We start from the raw sequence: 20,409 nt of genomic DNA, 5'->3' as shown, positions 1-20,409 counted from the left end.
AAGTAAGGGTCCTAGAACAGATCCCTCAGGCACTCCACTGTTGACCGACCTCCATGCAGAATGTGACCCGTCTACAACCACACTTTGCCTTCTGTGGGCAAGCCAGTTCTGGATCCGCAAAGCAATGTCCCCTTGAATTCTATGCTTCCTTTCTTTCTCAATGAACCTTGCATGGGGAACCTTATCAAGTACTTTGCTGAAATCAATATACATTACATCTGTTGCTCTTCCTTCATCAATGTGATTAGTCACCCTCTCGAAAAATTCAATCAGATTCGTAAGGTGCGACCTGCCCTTGACAAAACCATGCTGACTATTCCTAATCCTATTATAGCTCTCCAAAAGTTCATAAATCCTGCCTCTCATGATCTTCTCCATCAACCTACCAACTACAGAGTTAAGACTCACTGGTCTCTAATTTTCTGGGCTATTTCTACTCCCTTTCTTGAATAAAAGAAAACATCCACAACTCTCCAATCTTCCGGAACCTCTCACGTCCCCATTGATGATGCAAAGATAATCGTCAGATGCTCAGCAATCTCCTCCCTCGCCTCCCATAGTAGTCTGGTGTACATCTCATCCGGTCCCGGCGACTTATCCAACTTGATGCTTTACGAAACCTCCAGCACATCCCCTTTCTTAATATCTGTATGCTCAAGCTTTTCAGTCTGCTGCAGGTCATTACTGCAATCACTAAGATCCTTTTCCATAGTGTATACTGAAGTAAAGTATTCATTAAGTACCACTTCGAATTCCTCCGGTTCCATACACACTTTCCCATTGTCACACTTGAGAGGTCCTATTCTTTCACACCTTATCCTCTTGCTCTTCACTTACTTCTAGAATGCCTTGGACTTTAATCCTCCCTGCCAAGGACAACTCTTGTCCCCTTCTGGCTCTACTAACTTCCTTCTTAAGCTCCTTCCTATTAGCTTTATAATCTTCTACATCTCTAACATTACCTAGCTCTCTGAACCTTTTGTAAGCTTTTCTTTTCTTCTTGACAGAGTTATTACAGCCTTTGTACACCACGGTTCCTATACACTACCATAACTTCCCTGTCTCATTGGACCGTACCTGTACAGAACGCCACACAAATATACCCTGAATATTTGCCACATTTCTTCGGTACTTTTCCATTAGAACATCTTTCTCCAATCTATGCTTCCAATTTCCCGCTGATAGCCTCATAATTCCCCTTACACCAATTAAACGCTTTTGTAACTTGTCTGTTCCTATCTCTCTCCAATACTATTGTAAAGGAGATAGAATTATGATGGCTGTTACGGATTCAGGCAACAATAAACATATGAGTTAGGCAGGGTTTTTTTAATAACAAATAACATGTTTATTAAACACTGAAAACAACCCCCGCAAAAATAAACAAATCACTAACGTCACCGGAAATCAGCTGCTGTGCGGCAGCCTAAACAGTTCTTAAAGCAATGAAGCTTAAAACAGTTCTTAAAGTGATGTTGCAAAAACAGTTCTTCAGAGTAGTATTGCCAAAAGTTCAAAATGCTCAAAGTCCATTTAAGGGAGAGACTTTTTAAGACGATTTAAATTCTCTTTCACGTCGTGTTGTTTCGGTTCCCAAATCGAACTTTTCCCACGAAGAATTTATGTAACGAAACGAAACGGCTTATAGGCACTGACCTTTCCTTTACAACACTGTTCTCAAACCTTTCTGATATTTCACAGGGATTAACAGGATAACAGTCAACGAAATCCTTCCGAATAAGGATCAAACAAGGTCGAACCTATTTCACCGTCGAAATCGATTCACCTCTATCTTTAACTCCCGAACTCCGATCTTCACTCTCCACAGATTCTCAACTAGCAGTATTGTTAAGAAACTGCTGGCAACGACCTTTTAAACTTTAGGCATTAGATAAAATAACATTAAATCACGCAGTGGCATGAAGTCAACATGGCAAATCCAGCCACGAACTGACCCTCCTCACAGGGAGGGGTCCTCCTTTTATACCCTGTAAAAAAAACCTGTCACATGACCTCTACTGGCGGGAAAATGACGTCACTCCACCATCACAAGACCATTACCTCAAGTCCAGTATAGCTTCAACATCTGTCACGTGACAAGTACACCACTGTCATTCACGGGTACGTAACATGACTATCTCCAAGGTTTTCTCCTACTGAGAGATCTGACACCTGACCAGATTCATTTCCCAATACCAAATCAAGTACAGCCTCTCCTCTTCTAGGCTTATCTACACATTGTGTCAATACACCTTCCTGAACACACCTAACAGACTAATCCCCTTCTAAATCCATTACTCTAGGGAGATTCAGATTAATATTTGGGTAATTAAAATCTCCTATCATGACAACTCTGTTATTATTACACCTTCTCAGGATGTGTTTCCCTATCTGCTCCTCGATATCCCTTGTACTATTGGGCGGCCTATGCAAAACAATGAGTAAAGATATTGATCTCTTCCTGTTTTTAACCTCTAGCCTCAGAGACTGCGCAGACAACGGCTCCATGGCGTCTACCTTTTCTGCAGCCGTAACTATATTTCTGATCAACAACGCCACGCCTACATCTCTTTTGCCTCCCTCTCTGTCCTTTCTGAAACATCTAAAACACGGCACTTGGAGTAACTAATCCTGTCCCAGAGTGATCCAAGTCTTTGTAATGGGCACCACATCGTATCTCCACGTACTAATCCAAGCTCATGTGCTTTATTCACAACATTCATGCGTCAGAATAGACACATAGCAAACCTTCGGTCTGAGCGCGTCACTTCTCGATCACCTGTCTATCCTCCCTCTCGCACAGTCTCTAAACTTTTTCTATTTGTGAGCCAACCTCCTCTTCCCCAGTTTCTTCAATTCGGTTCCCACCCCCAACAATTCCGGTTTAAACTCTAACCAGTAGCCTTAGCAGACCTCCCCGCCAGGATATTGGTCCCACTGGGATTCAAGTGTAACTCGTCCTTTTTTGTACAGGTCACTCCTGCTCCAAAAGAGGACCCAACGATCAAGAAATCTGCATCCCTTTCACCTGCTCCAATCCCTCAGTCACGCATTTATCCTCTAACTCACTCTATTCCTATTCTCACTGTAGCGTTTCAGTAGTCCCGAGATTACTACCATTGCGGTCCTGCTTCTCAAATTACTTCCTCACTCCCTCCAATCAGTTTTCAGGACCTCTTCCTTTATCTTACCTAGGTAATTGGTACCAATACATATCACAACCTTTGGCTGTTCTCCCTCCAACTGCAGGGTACCTTTGACGTAATCTGAATCATCCCGGACCCAGGCACCTAGTAAGCAAACTGCCATCCAAGTTTCTTTCCTGCGTCCACAGCATCGCCTGTCTGACCTCCTAACTATAGAATCTCCATCACTTAGTCTTACATTCCCTACCCCTCTGAGCTACATGGCCAGACTCTGTGTCAGATGAACGGCTACTGCCACTTCCTCCAGGTAGGCTGTCCACTCGAACAGTACACACACAGGAGTACTTACTGTCAAGGTGTACAGCCACAGGGGTACACTCTAGTACCAGGCACTTCCCCTTCCCTCTCCTGACTGTGACCCACTTCTCTGCCTCCCGTGGCCCGGTGTGACCACCTTCCAATAACTCCTTTCGATCACCTCCTCGCTCTCCCTGACCAGGCGATGGTCATCAAGCTGCATCTCCAGTTCCCTAACTTGGTCCTTCAGGAGCTGCAGTTCGACTCACAGGGTGCAGATATGGCCATAAGAGAGGATGGGAGACTCCAGAAATTTCCACATCTGACACCAAGCACAGAAAACTGACCTCGTACACGTACTTCCTTTCTACAAATAACGCGGGTAAAGCTAAGCTTACCTCGCCTTTTCCCGTTACTGCCCAAGCCGGTTGATCCAGAGCCCCTAAATCTGCTACCACTCGCTCCCCTGCCGGATCCGACGTGGCCCGCTGTATAGGGCTGTCTTCTTTCAAACCGTTTGCGCTCTACTGGCTGACGCCAGATGCCTGCGCATTCTCACCTCTCTTTTACTTTCCTTTTCTGATAATAAGTTCGAAATTAAATTCTAAATGTGTTTAAATCTGTGTACATTTTGCTCATCTTTCCACTTCGTTGCAAACCCTAAAATGCTTCTTATAACTCACCCTATTCCGTCACAAGCACTCTAAAACTGATTCCAGTGCATTATTTACGCGATCGTCGCACACACCTTCCTCTCATATATGTTGCTTTCTAACTAAGGTTGACAGCTTCTTTTGAACATGGTTCACCACATTATGGAAGACATGATTGCTTCATCTAATCAATCCCGCTGTAATCGAGTTTGCTGCCGCAATTCTACCCATTTCTCAATTAAGCATCCTTTTGCTCCGGCTTCGTTTAAATTCCTTGCCTCACATTTTCCAATGGGTAATCAACGAGACCTTTATCACAGCGTTTTTATTTTCCTTCATACGTCCACGACCAGGGATATCTCCACACTGAGGAGAATTCTACGTTACAGTGTAACAATCAGAATAAAATTCCGAGTATGGTAATGTTGACCCTTTCGGATCAAGTTTTTCTTTCATTGCCAGTCTAGAAGTTTTATTGGCGATTATATCAATATAAAATAAATTACATTTCATAAAGCCAAAGTGTGTGAGATGCAGCTGGGACTTCAGAAGGTAAACTGAAAGGAACTGCTTGACGTTGAGTCAGTTGCGGAACAATGGGTTAGATTTAAATTGTTTATTCATACTGTGCAGGAAACTTTCGAGTTTAATGTCGTGAGAAGCACAAGAAAACTCGTTAATTAAAGTGAAAGTTCAAAGAAAAATTTAGTGTCAAAATACGTAAAACAAGCAACCTGAGATATTTTGTTTCAACAAGCAGATTTAGCAAATCTATAAACAAGTATATGGATGAATAAATATATAGGTAAAATATTGAACAAAACACAGCTGTAAAAAGAATAGAGAAAAGTTAGTAATGATGTTAACCGTACGGCATATGAAACTCTGAGAGCAATAGTCAAGGGTTAAATTGGGATTACCAAAATACAGGTTGAGAAGGATTCCGCAATAGGCACAGAGTAGTTTGTGTTACAATATCAGAAGGAAATGAGCTGGAAAGGTGAGATTGAACATACCCTCTTTTCTGGACATACTCAGACTGGTGACAAAAATTAGAAGACACCGAATCGGGAAATGGGACAGTGATATTCATGAAGTCACAGATTATTACTGCAGAGAAATAGGGTCTTCCATCTATCTAGGTCATTCCTCTGTGATCCTCCGCGCCCGCCCATATATCTGCACCCACCGTCCCACTCTCATCCACGTACCCAGACAACTGTACTGAAATGATGGAATGGAATCCGCATCTACCGGTTACGTTTGCAGTTCCTTCCACACTTGCTCGACTCTCTAAGTGAATAACTTCTTCTACATACACTGCTTGTATATTCCAACTTTCTCCCTAAGCCTATGAACTCTAGTTGAAGATTCACTAAAAGGATATAACACAGGACATAGCAATCTAGAGCCAATACATCAATAGGAACATAGAACATTACAGCACAGAAGGAGGCCCTACTTCTTGGCTGTGCCGAACCATTTTTCGGCCAACCACCACTGAACTGCACCTAGGCCATATCCCTCCATACCCCTCTCATCCATGTCCGAGTATTGCTTAAATGTTAAACGTGAGCCTGCATTCACCACTTCAACTGGCAGCTCATTCCATACTTACAAACCTCTCTGCGTAAAGAAGCCCCCCCAATGTACCCCTAAACTTTTCCCTTTTCACTTTTGACCCATGTCCTCTGTTTTTTTTCCTCCCCTACCTTCAGTAGAAAAAGCCTGTTTGCATTCACTCTATCTATACCCATCATAATTTTATATACCTCTATCCAATTTCCCCTGCTTCTACTACGCTCCAGGGAATAAAGTCCTAACCTATTCAACCTTTCTCTGTAACTCAGTTTCTCAAGTCCCGGCAACATCCTTGTGAACATTGTCTGCACTCTTTCAACCTTAATAATATCCTTCTGGTAATTAAGTGACCAAAACTGCACATAATACTCCAAATTCGGGCTCACCAATGTATCAGGCAACCTCACCATAAAATCTAACTCTTATATTCCGTACTGTGATTTATAAAGGCCCATGTGCCAGAAGCACTCTTCACGACCCTATATACATGTGACGCCATTTTTAGGGAATTCTGTATCTGTATTCCCAGATTCCCCTGTTCTACTGCACACCTCAGTGCCTTACCAGTGCCATATGTTCTATGTTCGGTTTTCCTTCTAAAGTGCAATACTTCACACCTGTCTGCATTAAACTCTATCTGCCATTTTTCTGCCCATTTTTCCACTGGTCCAAATCCCTCTGCAAACTTTGAAAATCTTCTTCACTGCTCTCTACCCCTCGAATATTCGTATCACCAGCAGATTTGCTGATCCAATTTACCAGATTATCATCCAGAGCATTGAAATACATGACAAATAACAATGGGTCCAGCACTGATCCCTGTGGCACACCACTAGTCATAGAACTTCACTCAGAGAAGCAATCCTCCACTACCACTCTCTGGCTTCTCCCACTGAGCCAATGTCTAATCCGATTTACTATCTCACAATGTATACCTAGCAACTGATTGTTCCTAACTATCCTCCCATGCGGGACCTTGTCAAAGGCCTTACTGAAGTCCATGTAGACAACATGAACTGCCTTCCCTCCATCTGCTTTCTTGGTATCTTCCTCGAAAAACTCTATTATATTGATTGAACATGAACCACCACGCACAAAGCCATGCTGACTCTCCCTAATACATTGCTGTCTATCTAAACACATGTAGATCCTATCTCTTAGTAATCTTTGCAATAATTTACCGACTACTGATGTTAAACCTACCAACCTATAATTTCCCGGATTACTTTTAGAACCTTTTTTAAACAACGGAACAACATGAGATATCGTCCAATCCTCCGGCACCTCACCCGTAGATACGGACATTTTAAATATATCTGGCAGGACCCCTGCAATTTCAACACTAGTCTCCTTCAAGGTCCGAGGGAATACCCTGTCATGTCCTGGGGATTTATCTACTCTGATTTGCTTCAAGACAGAAAACACCACCTCCTCTTCAATTTCTGCAGGTTCCATGACTTCACTACTTGTTTGCCTTATTTCTATAGACCCCTTGCCAGTTACCTTTGAAAGTACAGCTGCATTAAAAAAATACATTTAAGATCTCCCCCATTTCTTTTGGTTCCATACATAGCCGAGCAGTCTTACCTACAAGAGGACCAATTTTATACTTGACTATCATTATGCTCTTAATATACCTGCAGCAGTTCCTAGGATTAACCTTCACCTTGACTGCCAAAGCAACCTCATGTCTTCTTTTAACTCCCCTAATTTGTTTCTTAAGTATTTTTTGCACCTTTTATACTACTCAAGCACTTTGTTCGCTGCCTGTTTCTTACAAATGATAGACATCTCTTTTTCTCTTCTTCTTTATCAGAGTTCTAATATCCCTCGAAAACCAAGGTTTCTTATTCTTATTTACTTTGCCTTTAATCCTGTCAGGAACATACAAACTCTGAACTCTCAAAATTTCTCCTCTGGAGGCATCCCACTTACCAATCACATCTCTGCCAAATAAAACCTGTCCCAACCCTTGCTTTTTTGATCCTGTCTCAGTTTTTTATTTGAAATGTGGCCTGTTTACAGTTTAGAACCTCAGCCCGAGGACCAGATCTATCTTTAACCATGATCAAGTTGAAACTAATGACGTTATGATCACCGGAGCTAAAATATTCCCCTACACACATTTCTGACACCTCTCCCTACTCATTTCCTAAAACGAGATCTAATATTGCATCCTCTCTAGTTTACCTCTATATATTGATTTAGAAACATTTCCCGAACAGATTTTACCAACTCTAACCCGTCTAGACCTTTAACAGCATGGGAGTCCCAATCAAAATGTGGAAAATTAAAATCCCCTACTATGACAACTTTATGCTTCCGGCAGATGCCTGCTATCTCTCTGCAGATTTTCTCCTCAAACTCTCGCTGCCTATTGAGTGGTTTATTACCCACATTAATGTGGCCATACTTTTCTTGTTTCTCAGCTCCACACATATGGCCTCGGTAGACGAGAATTCTAATCTGTCCTGCCTGAGCACTGCTGTAAAATTTTCCCTGACTACCAATGCCAACCCCAAACTTCATTCCTCTGCCTCTATCACGTCTGAAACATCAGAACCCTGGAATAATAAGCCGCCAGTCCTGCCCCTCCTGTAGCCAAGTTTCACTAATGGCTGTGATGTCATAATCCCATGTGTCAATCCAGGCCCTCAAATCGTCTGCTTCCCCGCAATAACCCTTGCATTGAAATAGACACACCTCAGAAGATTATTACCAACACCCACAACGTTTCATTTTCTGACTTTGCATGAATTTTTAACATCATTTATTTCCACCCCCGATCCATTATCTACTCTGGCACTGTGGTTCCCATGCCCCTGGAAATCTAGTTCAAACCCTCCCCAACAGCACTAGCAAAACTCTTTGCAAGGATATTGATCCCCCTGTAGTTCAAGTATAACCCGTCTCTCTTGTACAGGTCCCACCTGCCCCAGAAGAAGCCACAATGGTCGAAAAATCTGAAACCCTGCCCCCTACACCAGTTCATCAGCCACGTGCTCATCCGCCAGAGCATCATATTCCTACCCTCACTGGCACGTGGCACAGGTAGCAATGCCCTCGAGGTCTTGCTTTTTAACTTCATACCAAACTGTCTATACTCTCTTCCTGAGGACCTCCTCACTCTTTCTTCCTACGTCATTGGTACTGATGTGTACCACGACATCTGGCTGCTCACCCTCCTACTTCAGAATGCTGTGCACGCGATCAGAGACATCCCTGACCCTGGCATCCGGGAGGCAACAAACTACCCGGGAGTCTCGGTCACGACAACAGAACCTCTTCTCTGTAGCTCTAACTGTCGAGTCCCCTTTCACTGTCGCTCTCCTCTTCTCCCAACCTCCCTTCTGCAGTGCAGAATCGGACTTGGTGCCGGATATCCAGCTGCCGCAGCTTGTCCCAGGTAATTCATCCCCCCAGACAGTATGCAAATCGGTATACTTGCTGTTGAGGGGAATGTCCATAGGGGAAACCTGTTCTGCCTGAACTTTTTTCTTCCCTCGCCTGACGGTAACCCAATTACCCGTGCCCTGCTCCTCTGGCGTAAATACCTCCCTGAATCTACTGTATGTAATCTCCTCATTCTCCGGAATGATCCGGAGGTCATCCAGCTCCTGCTACAGTTCCCTAACGCCGTTTGGTAGGAGATGCGGCTGGATGCTCCTCTTGCAGGTGTCGTTATCAGGGACACCGGAGGTCTCTATGACTTCCCACTTCCTGCAACAGTAGCATTTCAACATCCGGCCTGGCATTCTTTCTACTCTCAACTTACTAGTTAAAATCGAGACGAAACTTCCTTTATGGTGCTCGGCTGACCGGCTGTCTTCAGCTCCTCCGCTCCTTATTGGTTGGCCGTTTAAAACTGAAAAAGCCCTTGAATCCTCTCCTTCTCGAGCTACTTCACAGACTCCTTTATTTGTCACTACGTCCTATCTTAATTACTATTCCCACCAATCACTTTACTGTTTAATCTTGAATTATTTGTTTAAAGGCACATACATTTTACAGGCCCCAACAAGCCCAGACAAGTCCAGCTGACTCGCCTCTCTCACTGTCTTCCTATCCAGTCAACGGTCGCAGGAAGCCTCTTCCCGTTACCGCCGAAGCCTGTTGAGTCAAAGCCCTACCACTCTGCCACCCTCTCACTCGGTTGCCAACTCGATATGGCGGTGTTCCTTTTAAACCGTTCACACTACTGACGTCACTCGCCTGCGCGGTCGTGCCTCTTCTATCCAAAGTAGTAAAAAAAATTTCTGCCTTCTCTTCCGAAAATCGGTCTCTCACTCTGCTGCCTTCTCGCTGCGAATCAAAAAATTACAGACCCTTCGGTCCAAAATGCTGTGCCAAATACGTAACCTACTATAGAAAATCCCTGGACTTCCCGAGCGCATAGCCGTCCATTTTTCTAAGTTCCATGTACCTGTCTAAAAGACTCTTAAAATACCCCATTGAATCCGCTTCCACCACCTCCGCCATCACTGTATTCCATACACACACAACTCTCTGTGTGAAAAACTTACACCTGGTATACCCTCTGTGCCTATTTCCAAGCACTTTAGAACTATGCCCTCTTGTGTTAGCCATTTCAGCCTGGGGGGAAACAAAAAAAAACACTGGTTATTCGCGCGATCAATGACTCTCTTCATCTTATACACCTCTGTCAGGTCACCTCTCATCCTCTGTCACTACAAGGAGAAAAGGCCCTGCTGTCCAAAAGTACGACTTCCATTCCAGGCAACACCCTTGTAAATCTGCTCTGCACTCCCTCTTTGGTATTCACGAACACTCTCGCTGTTGCCTACAGTCTAGAACTTGGATGGGGAATATCTGCGTTCATTCACCCTGTTCATTTCCCGATCTCTTTCTTTCAAGTTATCGCTGGATAATTTGAAGCTTATTAATATTTCTAAACTCTGGCCAGAATAGCCCACAATACTCTACCAGCGGCCTCCCCAACGTGTTGTGGAGCTTCAACATAACGTCCCAACTCGTGTACTCAGTGATCGGATTGTGAAGGCCACTGGGAGCAGAGCTCAATACGGGCCGATCTGCCCGTGATGCCGATTTCCTGAAATTATTGTTCGGTAGCGCCAGGTACATTTTTAAATACTGTACACTAAAGTCCACATATTCAATATGTGCGTCGAGACCTATTGTATCTTTCCTCATAACTCAGACCGTCTCACACTTGTTTGTATTAACTGCCACCTGCCATTTCTCGGCCCATTTCCCAGCTAGTTAACATGAAGCTTGGATAGAGTTCCTGGCTGGAACAATACCCCCAAATTAGGAGTTGTCCGCAATTCTTCTGATTCAGTTATCTACATCGACACCTTAGTGATTAACAAACATGATAGAAAATAATACAATGGGCCTGACAACAACCACTGCACTATAATTGTCAGAGTCAAAGAATCAAACATCCAGTCTGTGTTAATCCAGTAAAGTACGTTCGTCAATCTGTCCTCAGGCCGCATCTAAATTCGCAGAACTTTTATTATTATTATTATTATTATTATTATTATTATTATTATTATTATTATTATTATTATTATTATTATTATTATTATTATTATTATTATTAGTCCCTGAAACATTACTGTCGATCTCTTTTATATGCGCAGAAGAAGATACTGTACGTACAACGTGTTTTATTGTGATACATGTCATCAGGTGATGCTGTAGGTTTCTTCATTCAAATGACTCCATATGACTAAAACAAGCGACAGAGAAAACAATCCTACCTTCCTCCTCAATAAATTGTAACCTATTTTTCCTGCCGTGCTGATGTCCCGCCTCAGTGTCAGAAGTGAATGTGCTCCTCTGAATGTGACAAAATGAGTATCTTTGAAGTTGATTCTCCCTGTTGATTGTTCAGGATGATCGTCTACGTTAGAAACAACACTGATCAGAAAATGTCCCAGTTCAGTAGCTGACATCAGATGTCTTGGAAAGTGCATTGGTAACGTTCGTATTATCTTTTGTTTAAAAGTTAATAACTTGTAACATCCCCTGGGGATACGAATTCATGGCACGGTGACAGAGTGAGAAAAACACTTTAATGTAACTGTATGGGTAGCTGGTTGTCCCTCATGCGACTGATGTCAGAACCACACTAACTGCCTCGGTGGAATTACGCTGAATTGCATATAACTCTATAGAACCAGTCCATATAAGCATTTGGAAAGTTCCTGGCATTGAACGCTGCATCTCACGGAAAATGGGATATCCAGCAATTTCCCACATTGCGGGCGTTTTTTATCCTGCAATTGTAGCGATCGGTATCCCTGGTAAGATATTATGAGATGCTTGTTTTTGTTTCTTTTTTGCAATTATGTTGGTGCCAAAATTGCCATAGTTTCATAGTTTCACCTTACTCGGCTCTTTGAACCGATGTTGGTCGCTTTTCCAGACGGGAAGTATTTTTTCCAGCTGACCGGCCAGTCGAATATCAGCACTTAGGTCTGTTCTTCCATAAGCAACTACATCATAATTTATCCATTGAATCTCAAATTATGTCTACAAATAATCGCTTCAGCTATTTTAACTCAACTAATTGAAATGTTGTTGTTTATGGAGAGATCGACCATTTACCGGTACGTGAGTCGTGGAAATGAGATCCTCGACTCCAAACTGTCAGAAAATCGCCAACCCAGTGCCACTTCTGTCCATTATTGTCCTTCGGCAGGTGTGCACTGACGGAGACCGCCCACATTGAATTTATGCTTTTCACTGCTAAAAATCCGTACACTGCATAGCAATCAGGCATTTGGAGCTGTGTTATATTGATTTTTCCTCCAAATTTCCTGCAGTTAACTTAACGGCGATTGTGATCCTATCTCGAGGAAAATGCGGACTCTCCAAATGCATCAAGCGTTACCTGGTTGGAATGGCAGCAGCGGATCTGATGGTGGTTTTCGATGTCGGATTACTGCAACAGACCAACAATATCTACATTTATTCCAGATCCCTGCTCATCACTCCTGGATGCGCTCTGACAGAAGTATTGATGTTGGTGACGAGGGACTGTTCTGTTTGGTTTACGGTCAGTTTTACCTTCGATCGTTTCATCGCAATATGTTGTCGAAAGCTTGGGGAACGATACTGCACTCAGGGAACAGCAACGGTGGTTATGTTGTCCGTGGTTATAGTGAGCTGCGGGAGAAGTGTCACGTTTTAGTATGCTGTTGAACCTTACGTCATTATTGACAACATGCCGTGGCGTTGCGCCTTCTCACATGAATACGCTACTTCACCCGTGTGGAAAGGATCCGAATTACTGGATAGCATTTTAACACCGTTACTACCAATCGACTTAATTCTTGTCTTCAATGGGTTAACAGTAAGACATATAATTGCCGCAAATAGAGTCCGCAGAGGGCTCCGGAGCAGCAGTGATTGTCAGAAGGATACCGAGATGGATAACCGCAGAAAATCAATGATTCTGTTGTTTGCAATTTCAGCTAATTTCATATTATTTTGGATACCCTATATAGCTTATTCCATGAATTGGCAAACCTTAAATTATTTTTATGAGGACAGATATTTCAATTCCGCGCCATACATCCTACAACAATTTGGGCTCATGCTCCAAGTTCTGGATTATGTGTTTACATTAAATGGCCACCGGTGTAGATAACGCCCACTTCAGGTGCAATTAAGAGGAGTTTTCGAATAAAACAGTTTTAAACATGAGTAGGTTGGTCACAAATTCAAACAATCATGTGCCTGATAATCCAGAAATTGCAAAATCCACAGAAGATTGCTTATCTCCTGCAGTTAAGGTAGGAAACTGGACAAGCGTTAATTGAGCTGGCATAATTGTTACATATGTTGTGGTACACTCCAGTCTATCACGGAGAATTGACAATCACAAGGGTGGAAATGGCCTCTGAGCCTCCCTGGGTTCACATGTTTCAAAATGCGGAGTCGGTTAAAGAGTGTAAAGGGAGTGCCATTGAAACACAGTATGATAGTAACACAGCTATAGAAACGGATGAAACTGTGGAGACCTTGTCTATTGAGAGACGGTAAGTTGATCTGAGAAGTAGTATTCTGTAGAGACCTCAACCCTATCACCCTATCAGAAAAAAATTACGGAGAAGCGAGAAACTATTCGGAAGGTGGATTTTGAACAGTGACATACTAAGACGGCTGTTGTTATAGCCCTATTATTCATTGGCACATCCACAGGGTAAAAGGTTTAGATATGACAGAATTTCTCAGTTGCGTCTCGGACGGTGTCCTTGGACATTAAGAGGGCAGGCGAAATAGAGAACTGTCCATTCACGATCACGTACCAGAAAATGAAACAGGTCAGGTGACAGGTCTCCTCGCGGGCCAACTATTGGACATTTACTATAACCTTACACTGGGATAGGAGCTGATAGTATGGAATGTATTTAATTGAAACCAGTAGGTAGGAACTTGGGAGCCCAACTTGGGAAATGGACAACTGTGTAGGTAACGTCCAGATCCAATTGCAATTCAGCAGATTTTTTGAGTAAAACGGTTTTTAAAAAAAAGAGTAAGTTTAGCAAATATTTCATAAGTTCAAACAATCATGTGCCTGGAGATCCTGAAATGAATAAATTCCAAACTATCCCAGGAACTTGACAATCATCCGGGAAACGATTCTACAGCATAACAGCCAGGACCAACTGGCTCCGGGACAGCTTCAATCGCCGGCCTTCATACTGATTAACTCATGCTGATTTGAGTGCATTTCTATGTTCCATGTATTGTTCTACTTATTATAAATGACGATGATTGCACATTGTACCTTGAGACGGAGACGTAACGTAATGGTTTTTATACCTCAGGTATGTGAAGGATGTAACAAAATAAATCAATTCAATCACAAAGGAAGGAATGACTTCCCGACTCAGATGTTTCAAAATGGTCATAGTCGGGTGAAAGAGAGTAAACGAAGTCTCTCTGAAACACAGGGAGAGTATGATAGTATCGCAGATGCGGAAAGGGGGTACACTGTGGTGGGATTGTTCGTTAATCGACTGTGAGTGGAACAAGAAGTAGGAAGCGAACAAACACTAGTTTGAAAGTACTCTGTACAGATCTCCCATCACCAAAATGAAAACATCAGACCGAGACAGTGACAGATCGGGAGATAGATATTGAACAGGTGCCATATTAACAATGTTGTTGTGACAGGCAATATAATCTTCAGTAATATTAGTTGGCACTTTCTCAGTTTGAAAGGTTCAGATGTGACAGAATTTCTCAGTTATATCCAGGAAGGAGTCCTAGCATAATATGCGGGCAGGCGGACTACCGACATCCTGGATCTAGTACTAGAAAGCGAAACGGGTCAGCATTTCGGAACGATAGGGCACAGATATTCCATACTTACTAATAGCTTACACTGGGATAGGAGAAGACAGAATGCAATGTTCTGAGAGACAGACATTAACTGACCTTTAATTTGACCATCCTTCAGGAATTGGACAATATATTGAATTAAGGCTGATTTTGAAAGCAAAATACTGAATTCGGACTAAATCTGCACGCTGTCTAAACTGAAGTCACGTTTACCTATTACAGGACAGATGCTACGATGACATCAAAACAATCTTTTCCGATGGAATCCTGCAGCTGGATGGGAGATGCCAGCGAGTAGTGTTGGATAACTGATTGTCAGGCTGGAGACCGGTGACTAGTGGTGAGTCTCAGGGATCTGTATTGTGTCCAATGTTGTTTGTCACATACATTAATGATCTGGATGACGGGGTGGTAAATTGGATTAGTAAGTATGCAGATGATGCTAAGGTAGGTGGGCGTTGTGGCTAATGAAGTAAATTTTCAAAGTTTGCAGAGATAATTAAGCCAGTTAGAAGAGTGGGCTGAACGATGACAGATGGAGTTTAATGCTGATAAGTGTGAGGTGCTACATTTTGGTAGGAATATCCGAATAGGACATACATGGTAAATGGTAGGGCATTGAAGAATGCATTAGAACAGAGTGATCTAGGAATAATGGTGCATAGTTCCTTGAAAGTGGAAATATCTTGTGGATAGGGTGGTGAAGAAAGCTTTTGGTATGTTGGCCTTTATAAATCAGAGCATTGAGTATAGGAGTTGGGATGTAATGTTAAAAATGTAAAAGGCATTGGTAAGGTCGAATTTGGAGGATTGTGTTCTCTGACCATCGAATTATAGGAAAGATGTCAACAAAATAGAGAGAGTACAGAGAAGATTTACTAGAATGTTACCTGGTTTTCAGCACCTAAGCTACAGAGAAATGTTGAACAAGTAAGGTCTTTATTCTTTGGAGCGTAGAATGTTGAGGGGGGACTTGATAGAGGTATTTAAAATTGTGAGGGGGTAGATAGAGTTGACGTTGATAGGTTAGTTCCATTGTGAGTAGGTGAGATTCAAACAAGAGGACATGAGTTATGAGTTAGGGGGCAAAAGTTTAAGGGTAAAACGAGGGGGAATTTCTTTACTCAGAGAGTGGTAGTTGCCTGGAACGAGTTTCCAGTAGAAGTGGTAGAGGCAGGTTCGTTATTCTCATTTGAAGTAAAATCGGATAGGTATGTGGACAGGAAAGGAATGGAGGGTTATGGGCTGATTGCGGGTCAGTGGGACTAGGTGAGTAAGCGTTCGGCACGGACTAGAAAGGCCGAGATGGCCTGTTTCCGTGCTGTAATAGTTATATGGTTATATGCTCATAAAATCAGCTTTGGTAAGTAATCAGCAGCGTCCTTCGGTGCTCCCCAAATGTACCAGCCTCCCAGAATGCGAATTTCAAATTCCCAATTCAAGTGCACACGAATTTGTCTTAATATTAAATTACTTTGCAACAGCGGGTTTATAGTACCCGGAATAGATACACTCTACCCTCATCCTGGCCAGAGTATATGGTCGATCCCTTTAACCTTGATTTCACATGGCCAGTGCTGAATAAGGTCTCACCGTAAAATCAATATCAAAGCATACAAACGAAAGGACAGAATCTAAATACGCAGGCAAAGCACAACAATAATCTAAGCTCGAATGTTTCTTCCTTCAAAACTGCCGCCTGCAACTTCGTGTATAGAGTAAACAGTTTATTCCTGGAGTGCTAATCCTTATCAAATATGAGAAAGAACAACGGGAAAGCAGATGTGCGTGATTGCAGACCACAGACACTGAGACATTATACAATTTTGGAAAAGGAAGCAGTCTCTGATATTCACATGTTCCTGCAATTTTATTTCAACCAATGAAGCAGACATTTGCAGGCAGAAAGATCCTATTGTGAAAGAAACGATTAATTCAAACATCTTTTCAATACAATCCTAAAAATCACACGGCTAGCCTTCCGTTGATTCACGCACGCATTATCTCTGTTTCTCTTTCAACTGAACTTACAAATATCCAGTCCTTTTGCAATATGTTACATTCTCAATGAGTTCACACTTTAAGCGATCGCAGAGCATAACATACCTTTAAGTGTTCAACTGTTAACAAATAATCTATAATTAGAATCATACAGCGTTCAAGAAATCCTTTGGAGTCGAATGCAAACTGACGCTTGTAGTTCCGGATGTACGCAAGTTAATATGCAACATATAGGTAAGATGTCAACAAAATAGAGAGAGTACAAAGAAGATTTACTAGAATGTTACGTGGGTTTCAGCACCTAAGTTACAGACAGAGGTTGAACAAGTTAGGTCTTTATTCTTTGGAGCGTAGAAGGTTGAGGGGGGCTTGATAGATGTATTTAAAATTATGAGGGGGGTAGATACAGTTGAGATATATAGGCTTTTTTCCATTGAGAGTAGGGGAAATTCAAACAAGAGGACATGAGTTGAGAGTTAGGGGGCAAAAGTTTAGGGGTAACAGGAGGGGGAACTTCCTTACTCACAGAGTGGTAGTATCGTGGTTTCTTGAAATAACCAGGAGACGCAGAAGATTCTTCGAGAAATTTAAGACTTTATTTGGAAACAAAAGCTGAATCAATTAATGAAAGTGTCACTAATTGCCCGCCGAGCCTCGTTCACAATATTCCTTATAGTACTTTCTTATCTCAGTTACATTAGCATGTACTTGTTCTAGTGCCTTGACTGGTATTCATAACATCACTCCACTCCACGACCCTATCTACCACGGTTATCTTTACATGCTTATTTTCACTGTTAGCTACATTCTTAAGGCACTGATGTGTTCAATTGTACAGAGACAATACAGAGATTACATTATGGCTAATAAACTGGATACATAGCAAATAGCAAACACAAGGCTGGCCACATAGTTCTGGCCACACAGCAAACGTTGCAACTTTATTCTCCAATATAATCCCCCCTTTGAGACGTATAGGGTCTCACACACAGAAAGAATACTAAGAGTCCGCGCACAAAAGCCCCAATAAAGTCCAGCACTTATTCCCAAATCTTGGATTAAACTATAATTTTCTGCGTCTAAACCTCAAAGTATTCTATCGCTGTTACCCTAGGCCGCTGAGTCAGAAACCTGTCCCTTTGTATCTGAGACAGGGAAAAAAAAACTCAGAAGCCCTTACAATCTACTCCAACACTGTCGTTTTGCTCTTGTTCATCCTGCAGGCGTTGTAGGCTGTAACAATACTTCTTCAGTGTTTCTTTCTCCACTAAGCTTGGTTCAGTAATCGCCACGAACATCGGAAATTATTTGGTTGCAGCACGCACTACAAGAGACTTGAGACAAGGAAGAAAACAGCACAGAACAAGCGCACAGCTCAGCAATACAATACCGACAGTCATTGCCATCTTAGTCAGCCATACTCCCCATCCTCCGAGTCTACATTCTAACCAGTCAAATAACCGATGTCCAAACCCTGCATTCTGTTTAACTTCCTTTCCGAGTCTTTTCAACTTATATAATGCCTTAGTAACTGATCCTTCTGGACTAGTGTTATTTGGTATAAAAGTATAGCACTGCTCTCCAAACATCACACAAACTCCTACTTTTTCTGCCAACAGCCAGTCCAATGCTTGTCTATTCTGCCACACCAGTTTGCTAGTTGCATCTGTTGTCCCAAGGCCTCCAATGCATCATCGGTATAGTTGATGAATCTCTGTTGATTGCAATATATATAATTTATCCATCTAACATTCTTAATAGTTCCTATCAAGGGCTGAAGTGCTTCGAAACCTGCAGCAATCTCATTCCTCGCCTTAAATTCGTTAGGTATAACTCTCGGCTGTCCTATACTATCTATCTAAATCGTCGAGTCGGGTTCATATTTTCTCCTTTTCTGCAATATTGTCTGCTGTTCAGAGGTATCAGTGTTGAAGTCTCCTTCTGGGGATACTATAAATTCTTGAAGTAGCATAACACGTGTACACGTACCTGCCCAATTGAGGGGAAGCGTGGATCTCAGACCCGCTTCGTCACCACACAGCCACCAGGTGTCTACTAAGGGGATGGTCTGGGCGTCCAATGCACCTTAGGGTGGAGGTAAATCTACTACGTGTCTTTACCCTGGGGTTATATCCCACATCTGAGTGAAGTTACCTCTGAAATGACCCACTGGACGAGCACATGTCCGCGTAAAACATTCATTGCTCAACTGATACTGCATCAATACTGAGAACCCTGCATGATTTCCATCATAATCCCTATAACAAGAGCCATCTACGAACAGAACCTTTTTATCTGCATCCTCTAGTGGTTCTGACCGTAAATCTGCTCTCAATTTGGCAAATGCCATCGTCTTCCCTAGACAATCATGGGGTTCTCCTTCATAGTCCAAAGGGACAAAATCTGCTGTATTACTGGTAGTGCATCTCTGTATGGTTATGTATGGAAATGTCAATAGCATCTGATACGCTGCTATCCTAGCTGGCGTCAGCACAAATTTCCCTCTTTCCAGCAATTCTGCTACTTCGTTGTGTGTGTACAGAATCACAGGATAGCCCAGTGTTACAGATGATGCCTTTTCATACGCATAGTACAGCGCCGCCAATCAATGATAAAGGGTGGATACCCCTGAGCCACCTCATACTGTAGTCTCGTAGGCACATCCTGTGCCTGTCTCTTGTGTTAGAACCGCTGTAACATAATCTTGCTGTCGGTTGGATACATACAAATGAAAAACTTTCTCGTAGTCAGGCAAAGCTAATGCTGGTGCTGACTGCAATTCCTGCTTAATAGTATTGAAAGCTACCTCCGCCTCTTGCTCAGTCTCCAGTGTCCGCCTTTTCAACTGGTTTTCTACATAGGCTGCTGGGCTTTCAGTGTCTCCCAGTGGTTCCCCCTTTAAGGCTTTGGGGTTCACATAGGATGGATAAAGCTTTCTGAGGGCCTGCCATACCCTCTGCCTCACTCTGTCAATCCCGTCTCCGTCAGTTCTCGGGTCGTTCGGGTTTATTATGCCAGCCATTTCCATTAGTTCGTTAAATTTGTAGGTTCCCATCATCCTTATCAATAGTGCCTTTAAATCTCCCATAGCCAATAATCGTCCCGCCGTTTCTTCTTCAAAGGCTCTAATCCATTTCCCTGCTCCTTCATGTAGACAGAGAAGAGTGTTTTTCAGCCCTTCTAGGTCCTGGGATCCCAAGGCTTTTACTAACAACGGCATCATTCTTCCTCCTTCTTCTTACCTTCCATGGCTCTCCTCCTCGCCTGACTCCCCATCCGTCTCTGGGTATGTCTTTACTGCCTCCCACACAAATTTATCCGAGGTCCTCTTCTTCCCTCGGTCTCCCTGCGGAGTCCTTCCTTTCTGTCCTGATTCGATACTTGGTCGG

Source organism: Hemitrygon akajei, unplaced genomic scaffold, assembly GCF_048418815.1.
Source record: "Hemitrygon akajei unplaced genomic scaffold, sHemAka1.3 Scf000074, whole genome shotgun sequence".
Lineage (NCBI taxonomy): Eukaryota > Metazoa > Chordata > Chondrichthyes > Myliobatiformes > Dasyatidae > Hemitrygon > Hemitrygon akajei.
This window is presented reverse-complemented; position numbering follows the sequence as displayed.